Genomic DNA, 19,089 nt, shown 5'->3' with positions numbered 1-19,089 from the left:
TCCAGAGATCAAACAACCTCCCAGAAGTGCCGCGAGGGACGCGGGTTCACTTCCCTGGAGTGTTTTTTGGCATCGAGCTGCAAGAGAGGAACTGTCCTGTTTTCATTTTTTTTATGTATTCACCAGCGTTGCTAGTGAAAAGAAGCCCCGACCTCATCGCTGTGTTCCTGGATGAGCAATAAATCCCAGAATGCATCAGGACCCATACCCCAAAAAAACAAAGAGGCTCACGCAGGATCCATGTGGCTCAGGTCGCCGTGTGCCGTGCAGAACGGGTTGATCTGCTGTCTCGGCGGCACATATGGCGAACGCACCAACGCAGCAACCCATTAGCATTGTCATGTAAAAGAGAGCGACCGCACTGTAACACAAATGAAATGTGACCCTCTTACAGCACAGGTTTCACACCCTCATCCTTCATGATGAAGTCTCGTGTAATTCTTCTTGTTTACGGTGTGTTGAAACCGGGCTGTGGTGCACAAACAGCAGCTCCGTGCTCAAATCACCGCAATTACATCCTGTCACCGGCGCTAAGCGTCCAGCGGCGACTCCCCCCTTTTGGGCCGCGGTGTTTGTTGGCGCCTCATAATCTGATTCACGGTGTGTTTTTTTGTCACGCTGCCAAGAGGCGAGTCGCACCAGCCGGAGCCCTCCGGGGGCCTCGGTGAACTGAGCCGGAGAGCGACGGCGGCCATGTTGGATTAACGGTCTGTGTCATAGAAACCAAAACAAAAAGCCTCTGCTGCGCTGAAGGACAGGAATCGTGCGGCTGTGGCCAACGCTCGACATGAAGCACAAAATGGCTGTGGTCAGATTCCAAGATGGCGGCGCGGGGACATCAAGGTCGCTCAGATTAGATCACAAGCGTTAAAAAAAAGGACGAATTGACGGAACTGAGCGGGTCTCCTGGTGCTCGTCCGAACCACCATCGTGTGTGTGTGTGTGTGTGTGTGTGTGTGTGTGTGTGTGTGTGTGTCTGTGGTGTTCAAAGACCTTCAGTCACTTGAGTTAAAAACCTGTGAATCACTTTGTGTTTCCACGGCGACGTCTGATGCTACGTTTACGCGTCAACGTTGTCGTCGTCGTCATCATGACGCCGGCGTGCAGCTAACCGTCCGCTCTCACCCACGAGCCTCTGGGAGCTTTTAGTCTTCACGTGATGAAGAAGAAGGCTTAAGAACAAAAAAAATGTTTCCTTCAAGTCTGGTGAGGAATGAAGTGATGTCATCATGTTCCTCTGACACGCCCACCCGCCAGAAACTTTACGGTGATGTCATTCATATGCAAAACAGGCGTGCTCTCTGTGGCTGAATGTGTGTGTGTGTGTGTGTGTGTGTGTGTGTGTTGCTTGAGTGGCTGATTCCATTACTTGAAGGACCATTACACTCGCCTGTCAACAGCTAAAAGACCTGAGAAAAATTAGCAGATTAAATCACTCGGCTCCTCTCTTCCTCCTCTTCAACTTCATCCTCCTCCTCTTGCTCTGCAAGAAACCAGGTGGTTTCTTCGCACCACAGAAGTGTTTTGACTAAATCAATAAATGTAACGCGTCTCCTTTGACAGCGGCACATATTTGATCCTAATTTTGGCGACAAATCTCTCAGAAATGACAAAAATAAAAGAGGAGTTTATAAACAATGATGGAGACAGAATCAGGGCAGAGCTCCTGGGAAAGCAAGAATCCAGAGAGAAACAAATCCTGTTCAAGTGGAAGCTGAAGTGTGGGAGAGGTTCAACAGATTCATCAGAAGAAGGAGAAGAAGAAGAAGAAGGAGAAGAAGAAGAAGAAGAAGAAGAAGAAGAAGAAGAAGGAGAAGAAGAAGAAGAAGAAGAAGAAGAAGAAGAAGAAGAAGAAGAAGAAGAAGAAGCAGCTCGGCCCCCTGGGTGTTGGAAGGGGAGGGGCTTGAAGATTTAATGCGACAGCTCAACAATGGCCGCCGCCGCCGAGGGCACAGAGGAGCACGGGAAAGGAGCTGAAGGTCAAGGGGACCTCACAGAGGTCAAGTTCAAGGCGACTGTCAGTGTCTGCGATTTAACCGCCGCCGCCCCGCCCACCGAGCGCTCAACAACGACCCGCTGAGCAGCATTGTGTCACTGCGGCCGCGTCAGAGCAACGTGTGGAGGTGCGTTCCAGGGCTGTGGGAGGTTGTTGGGTAAGAACAGGACATGTTCAGGGACTTTGTGGCATATTTTTTACATCAAATGAGACTGCTAAGAAGAGAAAATGCTCCTTTCTGGTCCAGAGGAGACAGTTTCTTCTGATAAAATACCGTAAAACACCATGACAGTAACAGTTTGTCCCGTTTGTTTGTCCCTAAGGATCTTTAGAGGCAAGTCAGACTGAAACAGCTCAGTGACAGACACATGAAACATAATGCAACAACGTGACGAAACAACGTAACGGAACAACGTAACGGAACAACGTAACGGAACAACGTAACGAAACAACGTAACGAAACAACGTAACGAAACAACGTAACGAAACAACGTAACGGAACAACGTAACAAGCGTAGATAAATACAAAACGTTCTGCATTTCGCTACACAACGGGCACAGTCGACGTTCTCCTGGTGAAAAGGTCTCGTAATGAAATATGTTGAATATCCTCATTGGCATTTGATCCGGATTTGTCGATAAAAAAGTCCAAAGTCAGTTATAAATAGATACTTTACTTCATAGAGAAAGGTTAAATATAACTGTGAAAAGCACCTTGTTGGTTACATTACCATTAGCCACCCATTCACTTCCATTCGTTATATGTTACTTCAAGGGAGTTAAAACAAAATGTTGAAGTGTGTTCAGATAAAATAATGAGATGTTTGAGTTTGATGTCTCGTTGCAGAGCCTCAAATCAACGCTGACATAATCGATCATTTCTCTGTGGGAAAAGTTAATTAAACAACATTTTTGTGATGAAAAAAGAGCTGAATTTACAGCTGCGATTGCTGTAAATCCGTCACCAGAGTCTGTATCAGAAGGAAAGTAACTCTGCGTTCACGACGGTGCCCAACATGAACTGAGACGGCTCGTCGGTGCGTTTGGCCCGAGAGCGTCTGAGCGCAGCGTCACATCCTCGCTGACTAATCTTGACCACGGAGCCAAAGTTCAAATCCATTTAATGAACTGGAACCCCACAAGTTGTCCCTCGTGAGTCGGAGCCCATTGAAGAAGAGCATATGTTTGTTTTCCCTTGTGAGACCAGGCAGAGGTCGGAGGTCAGAGGTCAGGCGGACCACCGCCGTCACCCCATTAAACACGACATCGCTCTGACCCCCCGTCACCTCTCCAGCCTCTGCAACAATGGAAGGTTAATGGGGAGGAAATGTGTGTCCTCGTGTCCTTTGTCTCCCTCAAACGGACGAGAGGAACCACAGCGGGTCCACGAGGCGACCCCCCGCTGCCCGCCCCCCCGGTCCCCCGGCCACCCGCCCCCCCGGACCCTCAAACCTGTGGCACGTCTCAGCGAGGAGTTGGATATCTGAACCGGAGCTGGGAATCGGTTCAAACCACGACCGACTACAGGGGGGTTTATTTCTGTAGCGATTATTTAAAATAACACAGTGAAGTTTACTGCTGCTGCTTCTTAAAGAGCTTCAACCCACTGAATGTAAAACTTAGGTTGATATTTGTGTCTAGGACATAGGGTTTAGGGAACATCAAATTCAGGGAACATAGGATGAGGGAACATAGGGATGATGTAGTTTAGGGATGAGGGAACATAGGGATGAGAGAACATAGAGATAAGGGAACATAGGGATGAGGGAAAATAGGATTGAGGGAACATAGGGATGAGAAAACATAGAGATAAGGGAACATAGGGATGAGGGAACATAAGGATGAGGAAACATAGAGATAAGGGAAAATAGGGATGAGGGAACATAGAGATGAGGGAACATAAGATTGAGGGAAAATAGGATTGAGGGAACATAGGGATGAGGAAACATAGAGATAAGGGAACATAGAGATGAGGGAACATAGAGATGAGGGAACATATGGATGAGGGAACATAGGGATGAGGGAACATAGAGATGATGTAACTTAGGGATGAGGGAACATAGGGATGAGGGAACATAGGGATGAGGGAACATAGAGATGAGGGAACATAGAGATGAGGGAACATAGAGATGAGGGAACATAGGATTGAGGGAACATAAGGATGAGGAAACATAGGGATGAGGGAACATAGAGATGAGGGAACATAGAGATGAGGGAACATAGAGATGAGGGAACATAGAGATGAGGGAACATAGAGATGAGGGAACATAGAGATGAGGGAACATAGGGATGAGGGAACATAGAGATGAGGGAACATAGAGATAAGGGAACATAGAGATGAGGGAACATCACCATAAAGCGACATCTCATTATTCTATTTAGTGAAGCTGGAAAGCAGACGGCGGTTAATGGACACATCATGTGTTGTTATTTGCTCTCCCCTTCATTACGGGTCAGCAGGAATATGCACAACAACACACATTACTGCATCACCTTTACACACACACACACACACACACACACACACACACACACACACACACACACACACACACACACACACACACACACACACACACACACACACACACACACACAAGGTGTCAGCTTGTCAGACTGGTGTCATGCTCCACCTCTCCTTACAGCTTCCATGCTAACTCCTGGTTGCCTTGGCAACTGGCTATGTGTGTGTGTGTGTGTGTGTGTGTGTGTGTGTGTTTTCCTGAACACGCTTTTCATTTTTTCTAATTTTTCTCTGTATGTGTATCTGCATTTCCTGCTCTCCCTTTCTCTGTTCTTGTCCTCGACACAGTGCCAACACACACGTGTGTACACACATACACACAAACACACACATGTGTACACACACACGTGTACACGCACACACACACACTTATGGAGCCGTGTGAGAAGTGCAGGATTAGCATTGTGCCCTTTATTGTCACATATTTAGTGGCCAAACAGAACCACAAGTCTCTCTCTCGTTCTCATAATGAAAATTCGAGTAAAATATTTCATTTCATTTACACTCAAAACCAACACACGATAGAAACATTGTGTTTATCTCAATGCAGCATCACGTTGTTGCTGTGATTATTATTTGGAATGAAAGATATTTCTGTCGGCTGTAAATGTCAAGATGTGGCGTCACAAGTCGTCTGTTCCTCGCCTCTCTTCATCGACGTTGGAGGCTTTTGTCTGGCGTCGTCTCGTCTCTGCAGTTTTTCCTCCTGCCGCCTCAGATAATTGCAGCTAATTGCATCACCTGCTGGCCCCGGAGCACAGGGCCCCTAATCACAGGGCCGGAAGGAAGAGCGGCGGGGCCAGAGGGGGGCGCTGACCGACACGCTGGGCTCCCATTGGACGGTTTTATTCTAAGTCTTTTGGATGGTTGATGATGTCATCGGGTCGTACGGCCAGAAACAGGAAAGATCGTCACGTTCTAAGTCAAAGTGGAGATTTTTCTTAGATACATTTCTTCATATTTAAGTGCCACGTTATAAGAGCTTTTGGAAAAAAAACTGACAGTGTTGACATCGAGACGATATGATTTCGGCCATCTTGGTTTCTATTGCGACCAGAAGTGACTCGAGAGGGAGGAGCTTAGTACGATATCCAGAACGCTAAATAATAAAAAATTGTTTTGGCGGAATCAGAATGTTACAATTAACTTTCACGAAGATTCTAAAATGGAACATGGAAAACCTGTCAATCACCTGGTAGCCCCGCCCATAAAGCATCCCCTGCTTTTTGTTCTGTTTGACTCTAAATGACTACACCGTATTAAATGAACATCATGCTGTTTTAAGGAAGACGTCGCAAGTTGATCTAAAATGCTGAATCTTTTTTTTCCCTTCATCCTGAATACAACATATATTCTCAAAGAAATAGCTGACATGTAGTTAACAGAGGTGTTGTGTAGCAGGGGCCTCCAGGGACCTCAGACAGCCCTCCAGGGGCCACAGAAGGGCCCCCAGGGGCCTCCTGGGCCCCGGCGTGAGGCCCTGTTCCTGGGAGCGACGTGTTTATTTGATCGCAGAAGGTCGGCTGTTGTACACCTTAATCCACATGAACGCCTCCTCCTCCTTTCATTCAGGAGCTGTGATTGGATTACACCACCGCTCAGCCCGCGCGTGCGTGCGTGTGTGTGTGTGTGTGTGTGTGTGTGTGTGTGTGTGTGTGTGTGTGTGTGATAGAGAGATCGCAAAGAAGGGCATACGAAGGAAAAGAGGGAGGGCGCACACGGTAATGTGTGTGTGTTTAGCTCCATTCACACACCAACACAGCGCCGTTTAATGGATTCACCTGAGCAAAAACATTTTAAATATGTATATATATATATACTATATATATATATATATATATATATATATATATATATATACATATATATATATATATATATATATATATATATATATTTATATATATAGATCCATCCATCTATCCATAGATATAGATCCATCCATCTATCCATAGATATAATTGCATCTTGCATTCTTCTTCTTCTTCTTCTTCTTCTTCTTCATCTTCTTCTTCTTCTTCTTCTTCTTCTTCTTCTTCTTCTTCTTCTTCTTCTTCTACAACTGTAACTCATAGCTTGTTTCATGAGAAAACAAAGGCTGTATTTGGATGTATTGAACACCATCATTAATGTACAAGTGAAATATATGGTTTGGTACATGAGAAAAATAAAATGTGCCCAAATGTCACAAGTGCTCCCCAATGCAAATTTTGATGACCTCGTCTGAACCCTCTCTAACTTTGTTCTGCTTCACTTTATCAAAGTCAACCTTTGTAGAGAGAATGTTCACATGTTGAATGTTCACATGTTGAGCTATGGTTTGTTAGAGTTGGACTTTACAGCTGCATCATTTCAAACTAATAATCATCCTGATTTTTTATAGGCGGACCTGAAACCTTTTCATTTCTTTCTGTGAGTCATCTTCATTTACTCTCAACCAGTAACATACAGACTGATATTTACACATCTGCAGCTGGAAACATCTCAGACAAATTAAATTAGATGCGTGCTGTGTTTGTCCAAGAGAAGCAGAGAGAAGTAGATTGTTAAAGCTTTAAATCTCCCTCTCCACTTTGTTTTTATCATAATAAGATGTTGGTTTAAAAACAATCTCATATCTGTAGGCAGCAAAAAAACAACAACAACACACACACAACATTGTTGTAATCAAACCCTGCTTAGAGTGTGTGAAGCAGACGCCGGGCGATTAGCATATGGCACAAAGGCGTTCCCAGGCTTTGGCGGCAAAAAACAGAGGACGCCATTAATGCGACCAGCGCTGCGTAATATGGAGCATACGCTTCTCCTCTGTGGGATTACGCCTCCGAGAGCCAGACACACCCACACATATCTATATATAGCTGTATATATACATCTATATATATATAGCTATATATAGTTGTATATATAAGTCTTCGGCCCGCGCGGCCCCGCCCCCTCCATCCTGGTCCTACCTCGGCCCTTCTCTTCATTAAAACTCAGACATGAGGAGGGGGAGCAGGGCGGCAAAGAAAAGGCCGCTGAGAAGGAGTCCTCCAGCCTGTCTGGTGGGAGTGTGGGAGCGTGTGTGTGTGTGTGTGTGTGTGTGGGACGGGGGTTGGGGGGGGGGGGGTGTATGGGAATTGACTTTACTATTACACACGAGACCCCCCTCTCCTCCTTCACCGCTCAGGCAAAGCAGCAGTGGAGCAGCGAGGGAACCCGCCGCAGCCACGGCAGCAATGTGCTGTCTGGGTGGCACAAAGGGAGGTCAGAGGTCGAATAAGTGCAGCGGGATGGAGGTGCTTTTCTCATGGTAATGCCGCCGCCGCCGCCGCCGTCCTCCCCGGGCTGAGAAGGGAGACCTTCATGGATAGCGTGGTGGTTATAATGAACGTCACCTGCAGAGGAGTCCGTGCAACATACAACATGTGATACCACTCTCTGGTCACGGGCTCAGAGCTGAACTTCTGATTGGTCAGTTTTTGCTCCCGGACGGTTTAAATTCTGTTTTTTCTCTTCCATTCAGGTGAGAATGACAAAGCCAAACAGCCAATCAGAGAGGAGCATACGTTACAAAATGCACCAGTTCACCTGAAGAGCACAGAGGGAGCCTTTGTTTGTGAGGATCTGATGCTTTCTGTAGGAAAACGGCTCAAAGCAACAACCTGAGGATGGATTGTTCAATGTTTTATGATTGTTAAAGGATTGTTAAATGTTAAATGATTGTTAAATGATTTTGAAAGGATTGTTAAATGTTAAATGATTGTTAAATGTTAAAATGATTGTTAAATGTTAAAATGATTGTTAAATGTTTAATGATTGTTAAAATGATTGTTGTATGTTCATGTTTAATGTTTATGTTTAATGTTCATGTATAATAGTTTTGTTTATTGCTCATTTTTAATGTTAAAGTTGAATTTTTAAGTTCAATGTTTATGTTTAATGTTCATGTTTAATGTCTATATTTAACGTTTGTATAAAATGTTGAAGTTTAATGTTTATGTTAAACATTTGTATAAAATGTTGTTTAAGTTTAATTTTTATGTTTGATGTTAAAGTTTAATCTTTAAGTTTAATGTTCATGTTTTATGTTAATTTGAATTATTAAATGTTAAAGTTTAATGTTTATGTTTAACAATTATTATAAATGTTAAAGTTTAATGTTCATGTGTAATGTTTATTGTTCATGTTAAAGTTCATGTTTATGTTTAATATTAATGTTTAAAGTTCATGTTTAATGTTTAAGTTTAATATTTATCTTCGGTATTTATGTTTAATTTTCATGTTTAATCTTCCTGTTTGATCTAATATGAGTTCACTGAAACAGTAAATGCATCTCTGATTATTCTCATAAATATCATCGTATTAAAACGATATTATTGTTATTGTTATTACAAAATTGGGTTTCACTGACAAAACATTTTCACCTCAAAAATATTATTGTTATTATTTTTTTAAGCATAATGATGTCATTATCTCTGCTTCAGGTCAAGGTTACAATAAGTAAACATGCAAAAGAATACAATATTTATTATAATTCTTATTATCATTATTACTATTACTATTATTATTAATAATAATTATTATTATCGTTATCATTTTGTTTTACATTATTATCAGGAGGAGGCCTGAAGAAGAGGAAGAGGAGGAGGCCTGAAGAATGACCTGCAGCCATGTTGGTTACAAAAATAACATGTAATTAATAAACACCTTTTTCATGAAGAAATAATTTGTTCACTTTATCGTTCATAATATATATATATATATATATATATATATATATATATATATATATATATATATATATTTATGACATCGGGATCAGCCGGAAATTCACTGTATCCATAAATTAAACATACATAAAACCTGAAAGTTAAATTTCCTGCGATTCAGTTTTTCATTTATTTATTATAACTTCATGACCAGAATCGATGCCTCGTGATGACGTCATCCTTTATGTGAACATGAGCTTTCATCTCGCAGGTCCTCTTTCAGCTGCTTTTAAAAAGTCAAAGGCCTCAACACATGCATTATTAAATATATGTTTTAAAAGCTTAAACAAATTGTTCTGTCCTTTTTTAACATGTCTCCTCTCGACAGGAGCGAACATCACGACTCCAAACAAAGGTTTTCTTTCATTAGTTCACTTAAATGAAGAGAAGCTCCATGACCTGTTATTATTATTACTATTATTATTATTATACCATGAAGGGATTCAATCATTATCAATATTATAAATATATATATACACACACACACACACACAACGGAAGTGGTGGAAACGATCCTGAGACTGTTAGAACATGATCATATTTAATTATAAAAACAGAAGAGGGCCTCCGTGTTTTTGCTCTCCCTCTCCCTCCCTCTCTCTCTCTCTCTCTCTCTCTCTCCCTCTCTCTCTCCCTCTCTCTCTCTCTCTCTCTCTCCCTCTCTCTCTTGTCTGCTGATGGGTGTCTAATCAGAGAAGACAAGCGGCTGACGGAGTGACGTGTTTAATTGGCACGGAGTCGTGGGAACGCGTAAACAAACAGCTGCCAGAGAGGAGGACGAGGATGAGGAAGAGGAGGAGGAAGGGAGGAGGAGGGGGGGAGGAGGAATCAGTCCATAAGGCAAAGCATCAAACAATAAGTCCTGAGAATCATTTCTTTTCATTTTATTGTTGTTGTTGGACTGTGTTTGTCCTCCTGTTCTCTCCATCCAATCAGCTCCTAACAAACTGTAACACAATATTGTTTGTGTGTCTTCCTGTCGTCTGAAAACATAAAACATCAATATGTTGGTCCGTCATCTTCCTCTCTCTGGTCTCTCAGCTTCAGGCCCGTCGGGTCCAACAGGAGGCGACAGTGGTGCTTTGGTTTTGGGACTACTTTCAGCGGCGGATGAATCCACATTTGTGAGTTTTTGCAAAAATACAGTGTGATGATGATGATGATGATGATGATGATGATGATGATGATGATGATGATGATGATGATGATGAAGGAATAACAGTGAGGCTCAGTGTTTAATGGAGATCTCAGAGGAAGAAGAGACATCCGGCTGTGAAACACACTTTCAGTTTTTATCTCTTCATCGACGTTATCCTGCAGTTCGGACTTTGATAGAATCGAGATGAAGAACAGCGGACCTCCTCCTCCTCTTCCTCTTTTATTCTGCAAGACTTGAATCATCTGGTCAATCAAAGGATAACATGCATTATTCATCGCGTGTGAAACCGGATTCATTATCTCCAGCAGCGGTGTATGAACTCTAGTGGGCGCTTTCCTTTGGTGAAACTATCCGCTGTAAAATGAACGAACTTCACGTGAAGCCACAAAGTGTGTGTGAGTCAAACCGTCACGTAAATAAGATAAATAAAATGTCCTCATGTGTTATCCCACAGCCAGTTTGTGAATCTGCATATTAGTCCCTCTTCCTCTTGATTACCTTCTCATTAGCATTCCCATTTTTTCGGCATTTTTAATCCCCGCATATGTTACATATCGCGCGTCCGCACGATGCTGAGCAGACGTTCAGATTAAATCCTGATTAAACATGAGGATTAACTCGCTGCTTTGAAGTCGGGTGCGTCTCCCGATTGGACCAAGAAGCAGGAAGCGGAGGATCGCCTCCGTCACGCAGGATCCTGCAGACCAACACGTGAGATTATCATCCAACAGCTCCACCATCCAACAGCTCCACCATCTTCCTTCCAACAGCTCCACCATCTTCCTTCCAACAGCTCCACCATCTTCCTTCCAACAGCTCCACCATCTTCCTTCCAACAGCTCCATCATCTTCCTTCCAACAGCTCCACCATCTTCCTTCCAACAGCTCCACCATCTTCCTTCCAACAGCTCCACCATCCAAAAGCTCCATCTTCCAAGAGCTCCACCATCTTCCTTCCAACAGCTCCACCATCTTCCTTCCAACAGCTCCACCATCTTCCTTCCAACAGCTCCATCATCTTCCTTCCAACAGCTCCACCATCTTCCTTCCAACAGCTCCACCATCTTCCTTCCAACAGCTCCACCATCCAAAAGCTCCATCTTCCAAGAGCTCCACCATCTTCCTTCCAACAGCTACCGTGTGCAGCTTTAGCCTGTTGTTCAAGCTGGAGACAAAGTGTGTTGTATTGTGTGTAACCACCTGTTGCCTCTTTGGGGGATTGAACCTTGAGCTTTCCAGGACTCTTGAATTCTTCACCTTAAAACAAAAAACAGAGTTTTCACAACACGCTGAAAATATTCCACAAAAACCGGTTCGTGGCTCAAAATAAAGGTTGTGGACGCTGGTTCACGAGATCTGTCGCTTATCATCAGGAGACACCGAACATCTCAGTGGTGGTCCAGAGTGACGGTTCAGGACCATCTGAACCATCTGGTCCAGTAGTCCATGAAATTTATTGGTTTTGTCTTCATGGACAGGAAACTTTGTGCTGAGGTCAGCATGAAAACAAAAGCCAATGGAAAGTAAATTAGGAGCATCATTCGTGGTGGAGACACAAATTAAATGCATCCACGTGACTCAGCAGGTGTTGCTGGTGCTGCTGCTGGTGGGGCTGGTGGTGTAGTTGGGAGGGGGGAAGAAAGCAATGCGACCACAATTGGGCCAATGAAGCATATTGCGCCGCATTCACTCTGTATTTGCCACTTCCTTCAGGACTTCTCCTTTCTTGAAGGACTTTGAAGGCCGATAATAGACTTGTCCTCCCTCCCTCCCCCCCATCATTAGATCATGTCGGATTGTTACGACCGGTGAACCACGAGGAGACCCGGATGAGGTCTAAACAGAGACAGGCATACACAGGGTTTAAACACAGGTGACTAGACACAAGTGACCAGACACACAAAGGCAGAAAGTGATCTGAAACGAGAGGAGAGGTAAGACACACTAAATGAAACAGAAAGTACTGATCAGTGACGTCGCTGCAACCTTGTTACGCTTGTAGCGTTGGAACGACCGTCGGCTGTTGTTCATTTACGCCAGTTATGTTTTAAGTTGCATTGTCGTTGTGATTTTACTCAAAACCAACAAGTTCTGTTGCATGAACCCAACCAACGGTTCCTCTACGACACAAGAGCCTACAACAGCTTCTCTGCAAGAAAAGTCTTCTGAAGGAAACTGCAGGAAAGAGACGTCTCTTTCCGACGGCAAGACTTGGAGGGCTCACGAGTAAAAACATGCTAACGCTATGTTTCCCTTTCTGCTGACTCAGCGGCTAACGCCAAAGATAAGAGAGAATATAATATATTCTATTGGAAGAGACGTCAGCGTTAAAGGCAGAGCGGACTGCCAAGAGGCTTCCGGCTGCTGTGTGTGTGTGTGTGTGTGTGTGTGTGTGTGTGTATACTAACTGTCGGTCTACACAGTGATATTCCCAAAGATATGGGTCTTCCATATTTGGTTATTTTGGATATATATTTAAATATGGAAGTGTTGGAGGGGCAGTTTTGTCCGCAGAAAGGTGAGAAAAATATTAACAATAGGAACGAAGGATTCCATGTGGAGTCTAAATTATTTCCAGATAAATTGTCGGTCGATAAACTACCGACAAAATATTGTGTTTGTGAATTAAAAGAACCACTTTTTAAAAAAAAAAAACATTGTTATATTTGTAACCATAATAAATAGTTGTGTTAACTAAACGTCTGCAGTAGCTTGACCCTCACACACACACACACACACACACACACACACAGAATAAATGTGTCCCTTTGGGAGTTGGCGTCTGTACACACACAGGCCTGATATCAGAACACAAAACGCCGCCTCATGCCCTCTTTGCCCCCGCCCCCCTCCCCCCGGCCCTGGCAGCGCTCCCATGATGCCCCATGCCCCCGGGCTTCCTGCCTCTTAATGGCCGTCTCTGTGTGCCATCTCGGGAAGCCTGACATCCCCTCCAGAGGCGAGAGGGCCCGGCGTTAATGGAAGCCATTGATGGGGGAACAAGAAAGGCTCCTTTGTGGCGCCGGGCCGGCGTGGGCTCACACCGGGCCGGGCCGCTCAGAACCGAGTGCCAACGGCGGAGATGGAGAGAGACAGGAGCTGCAAAGTGCCCCCTTTACCGAGGAAGTGGCAGAGAGGGCGAGGGGGAGGAGGGATGGTGAGAAAAAGGGAGGGTGGAAACGAGTTGGCAAAGAGGAAGGGATGTAGGAGGTGAAGGGGGAGAAAAGAGCAGGAGAGATTAACCGAATGAGACAAATTCAATTGACGCATTTGAGGCACGAATTTAGAAAAAAAAAAGGAGGTGAAGGAAACGGGGAACAAACCACAGAGCGCCTTTAGAGGAGAAAAGAGGAAAACAAAGACACGGAGGTTGGGAACGGCCTCGTCAAAGGAGCCGGGTGGCCCTGGCGGCGGGGCGCTGCTCGGCCTGTCAGTCGCTCGCTGGCTCGCTCCCCTCTCGCTGATTTATAACACCCGGATTGTTCTCTCTCACACAGAGTCGTGAATGGGAGGAAGGAGGAGAAAAAGAAAAAGAGCCGCCGGCGTTATTGATAACCAAACAGATGTGTCCAGCTTCGGAACCAAACGCCTGACGTTAAATCTCCGGCTAACGGTTTTTGTTTTGTCCGGCTCAATGGAGACAAACGGAGGCTCATTGTGGGGTGTTTTTTTTCCCCCGGCGCCGGGTTTCCCAGGTGACGTCTCTTCTTCTTCTCCTCGCCATAAAGACGTCGTCCGAAACACAGAAACATACCTTTCCATTGACGCGCTCGAACTCTCATTCTGAGGATCTCAGGGGGAAAGGAACAAGAAGATGGTCACGCAATCGGCTCTACGTCGCCACCTACTGGTGGTGACTTTGTATCTTCTCGCCATCTCCGCACGCCGCCCCGTCGCTTTGTTCAGGCCGAGCTAATTCCCCCTGCCGGCTCCCGCTGATACATTCCCCCCCCCAAAAAAAAACGCTGGCACAGTGCCACGGCCCACGGAAGCTGCACCCGTATCCATGCGCCACCGTGGGAGAGCGGTGGGACGAGAGCACAAAAGTAGTGCCATATTTGTCCCGGTGTGTCATCTGTTCAACACGCCTGATTGGCTTTCACACCCGTGGCCTCCTAATTAATATGCGGCCCCGCCTCCCCTCGCCATGAGCTAAGACAAAAGCGTATTGTGTGAGCGCCTCCTGTTTAATTACGTGTGTGTGTGTGTGTGTGTGTGTGTGTGTGTGTGTGTGTGTGTTTCATTTATTAATGCATGAGCAACGACTGTGTGTGTGTGCAAGCACAAACGTGCAGTATGTGCACCGAGGGAATCATAAAACAAGCACATTCATCGTCATGTCACCCTGCACGTATGCTCCAGTGTGTGTGTGTGTGTGTGTGTGTGTGTGTGTGTGTCCTAAAACAAGAAGAATTGCATTGCCATAGGGGAGGAGCCGCCGCCGTCCGATCCCACAGAAGAGAGAAAAGAAAAAGAAGAAGTGTTGTTGCTTGTTGCCTTGATGCAAATTGGCGTCCAATAAAGGTTTTTTTTTTTTTTTTTTTTTGAAGGAGCGCCACAAAGAGGGTTTGTGATCGGAGCGGCGGGAGAATGGGAGAGGTTAGGAGGGGTTATGGGGAGAAGACAGGGACCAAATTCCCATCGGCGAAACCCGGAGACATCGTGTTACATTCCTCTTTTTATCCCCCCCTCCTCTTCTTCATCCCTCTCTTCCTCACATTCATGACCCGGTTATTAATTTGGTTGAGATTAGTCGCTCGTTAATTAACGCATTTCCTCTCCATCTTTTTTCTCTTCCCCCTCTCGCCGTCTCTTTTGATCGCGCTTGGATTTCTTTTCCCTCCTCGGTCTTTTATCAGCAGCGAGCCGTCTTTTCTGTCTTTTTCGCTGATGAGAACACACACACACACACACACACACACACACACACACACACACACACACACACACTGCCATTCCCCCCCTCAGGGACCCTTTTCAAACGCAGATATTAAAGGCTTAAAGACCAAAATATGACGGTCTGAATTCATAATTTAATGGCATGTGCACAGATCTGGAGCCAAACGACCCGGGACGGCTCGAGTCCCTCATCGTTTTAGAAAATAAATAAAAAACCGCTGGAGATTTTCACACAGTTTCAATCCCTTTAGTTGCTTCTTTTTTTTCTGCAGAACCGGAGACGATTACGAGTCTGATCCATCTGTTCTGGAGACGAGGAGCTCCAACAGAACGTCAAAGAGAGAGAATGTTAGCTGTTAGCTATTAGCTGTTAGCTATTAGCTAACAGCTTTACATTACGTTTCATTTAGCTGACGCTTTTCACCAAAACGACTTACAGTTTACACACCGCAGACTTAGCAAGGGGGAGCAATTAGCATAAGCTGTTAGCTGTTAGCTCTGACTGAATCAGGCTCCTCTCTGTGGGCTTTCCTGCAGGTTGTTGAGTCGATCGTGGCTTCGAGAGGACGTGACTCCGCTTGAGGGAACGAAATATAATAAATAAAGGAAATCCGTTTATGTAGTCAGAGACTTCTGAAGAAAAGTCTCTCAGCGTTGGAACATGAAACCATGGAGGCCGCTAGATGAGCCTCAGACTGACCCTAAACCTCCACACAAACACACACACACAAACACACACACTTCACCACTTCATTCACAAACTGCCAACTTTTCTCCTCCACGAGGCAGAGACTCGGTGTCTTTACAGCCGTGTGTTCACGTGTCTCCTTGTGGTCGTTTTGAGTTTTGAGTCTATTTGAAGTTGTTTTGTGTGTCTTTGTAGTTGCTCTTGCCTTGTGTCTGTTTATTGTTGTTTCGTATTATGTTTCTTGTAGTTATCTTGTGTCTCTCTGCATTCTTTTTATTAATTATTTTTGGTAAATTTTAGTCCTTTCAAGTGACATTTTGTAAGGGGAGAGGGACACTTTGGGCCTCTGGGTCCGTGCCCTGCAGGCCCCTGGGCCCATACCTGGTAGGCCCCTGGGCTCGTCTCCTGTAGGCCCCTGGGCTCGTCTCCTGTAGGCCCCTGGGCTCGTCTCCTGTAGGCCCCTGGGCTTGTGCCCGGTAGGCCCTGTTCAGTAAGTCATCTTGGATATCAGGCTTTACGAGCCTTATTTTCATGACACAATAAGACTGAGGATTCCTTCAGTGTTTGAAGCACCACTCGCTCTCTGGAGAGACTTCTCATGAGGAATGAAGTTACAACTAAACAAATGAAAAACACAAAACTTCTAACAGCTGAGTTCACATGGAAAAGAGATGCATTTCATGTTTAACATCCTTTAAACTCTTCTCACGGACACTGAGTTCATGTTTTCTCTCTCTCTCTCTCCCTCCCTCTCCCTCTCTCTCTCTCTCTCTCTCTCTCTCTCTCTCTCTCTCTCTCTCTCTCTCTCCCAGCTAGCCTAGCGTGACTCCGTTAGCCGCTGACTCGGCCCCGTTGCGCCTCAAGCTCCTCAATGGGTTCACTTCACTCAATTAACATGCCATGAAGCCCCGCCCCCTTTGAGTCACGCACCTCGCTGCTGGAGGCATGGTGGAGGTGTGTGTGTGTGTGTGTGTGTGTCGGTCAGTGCTCGTTTGTCCAGCCCCCCCGGTGTCTTTCATAAGGAGTGTGTAATAACGGCCTTTGTTGGCTCTTCCTGTGGTAATGGGTCCGGGGGGAGGCCTTGTTAGAGACCTTCAGACCTCCAGAGGATTAGAGGCTGTGATCCCTCGCTGTCACAAAGGTCACGCAGCAGTGGGAGAAAAGGATTTCCTCAGATCTTACTAATTGCAAAAGCTTCTAAAAGAGTCTAAAATGTGGGTTTTCCTACGGTCATGAAAGGCCCCATGATATAATAACCTCACAGGTTTAAAGGTAGAGATGATTGCTAGAGGAACAGGTGTGATCACATGTTCTTCTGGATGGTATTTGTGTTAAAGGGGAACAACGTGTGCGCTTACTTGGTTAACAATTTATTTATTTTGGATATAAAACAGACATTGAAGAGGGGAAATTACGGCATTGACTTAGAACATAAAGATGAAATATAGATGTTTAAATGGTACACAAACCTGTAAATAAAACAATAATGTGTCACCTCTTTGCATCTTTAATGGGAGATGGAAATGAAAAACACAGAGAAAGAAAGAGCATACACAACCTCCTCCTGTTCGTCCTCAAGTCTCATCGACATCAACACAAATACACAAATTATGTAAAGACGCTTCAAAACCTTCATTTTCTACACCTCCCTTCACGATGGAGGTCTCGGTCTTCTTTTCTCCTTCGGCGGCTGCAGACTCAAGTGAACCCTCCTGAGTCCTCGTGGAGCGCTGGAGGCCATTTCCCCGTCGGTCAAGTGGCTGAAAGCCTCTCCAGCTGAACAACTTCCTGCTTTAAGTCCCGCCCCTCCCCCGGCCTCCGTCAGTCAAAACCTCTCAGCCTACGGACGTCGATCTGAACCGAGATTCTGACTGGACCCTGAACGCCACGCGGGGCCCACGAAGCTTCAAAACTAGACATGCAACACTTCCATATTTACATCTTTTCTTCACTGATGATGATGATGATGATGATGAAAAAGAGTTGATTGCAGAGGTGATTCAGCGTTTTGTCAGCGACTGTTGAAGAGTTGAATGAACTCTGATGAGCAGCAGAGTGTTGATGTGTAGAGCACACGGGATGATTATGAGATTAAGAGATTATTACGGAACAAGAACATGAAGTTTGGTGCTTTTACAGATTTTGTTTGGCTAACTGGAGGATTTTAAAACCCTGGCAAAATATATGTCCTTTGTTGCGTAACATATTGCTGGTGTGTGTGTGTGTGTGTGTGTGTGTGTGTTTCTGATTAAATATAGAATATAAACAGTTCAGTTTATGAACGTGCACTTATGTCTTATTTAATATTAATGAAAAAACTATTTTTAAAAGGATTTTTGCTTGACGTGGCTCCATTTGAGAGCCACACGAGAGTGTTGGGCTACAGTTGTGTTGTATATTTTTGTAACAGACACTAGGAATGCATTAAAAAACAGAGAGAAGGTTTTGGTGTTGACCCTCGAGGTCAAACGTCGAGGTCATGAGGTCAAGAACATCTCGTAAAAGATAAGTGTGATGTAATCGCCCCCTCGGGGACCAGGAGGCCCTCTGGGAGTTAACCTCCTCATGCTCCGCTCCACAGCGCCGCTACCGACAACAAGCTGCAGGCCGAGCCGCTGCAGGCCGAGCCGCAGGAGGCTTCCAGCTGCCGGGGCCCACCGCGCCGCGCTCAAGGGCCACGAGGTAAGAAGGTAAGAAGCGAGGTGAAAAAGGTCAAGAGCGTAATGGATTTACACCTCATCTCCTACTGAAGGAAAAAGGGAAATTGTGTGTAACGACAGGATGAGAGTTTTTTATAGATAAAATAAATAAATCTATGAATGTTGCTGCTGTTGTTGAATCACATGCACAAATCTGTTTGAATGTAATGAAAATGTTCAGAGGACATGTGCACACATGTTACACGTCATGTTGTTACTCTCATGATTTTCTTTAAGAAAGACACACAAAAATATGACATAAACAAATATTTGTGACACACTGCAGCTGCAGCTTGGATTTTCAAAATAAAAGTTGATTGAGTTTTTTTCCACACTTTGATTTTTTTAACCCCCCCCCAAAAAAAAAAGA

Source organism: Clinocottus analis, unplaced genomic scaffold (genome assembly GCF_023055335.1).
Source record: "Clinocottus analis isolate CAN_PGR_092001 unplaced genomic scaffold, fCliAna1.0.p SCAF_9, whole genome shotgun sequence".
NCBI lineage: Eukaryota > Metazoa > Chordata > Actinopteri > Perciformes > Cottidae > Clinocottus > Clinocottus analis.
This window is presented reverse-complemented; position numbering follows the sequence as displayed.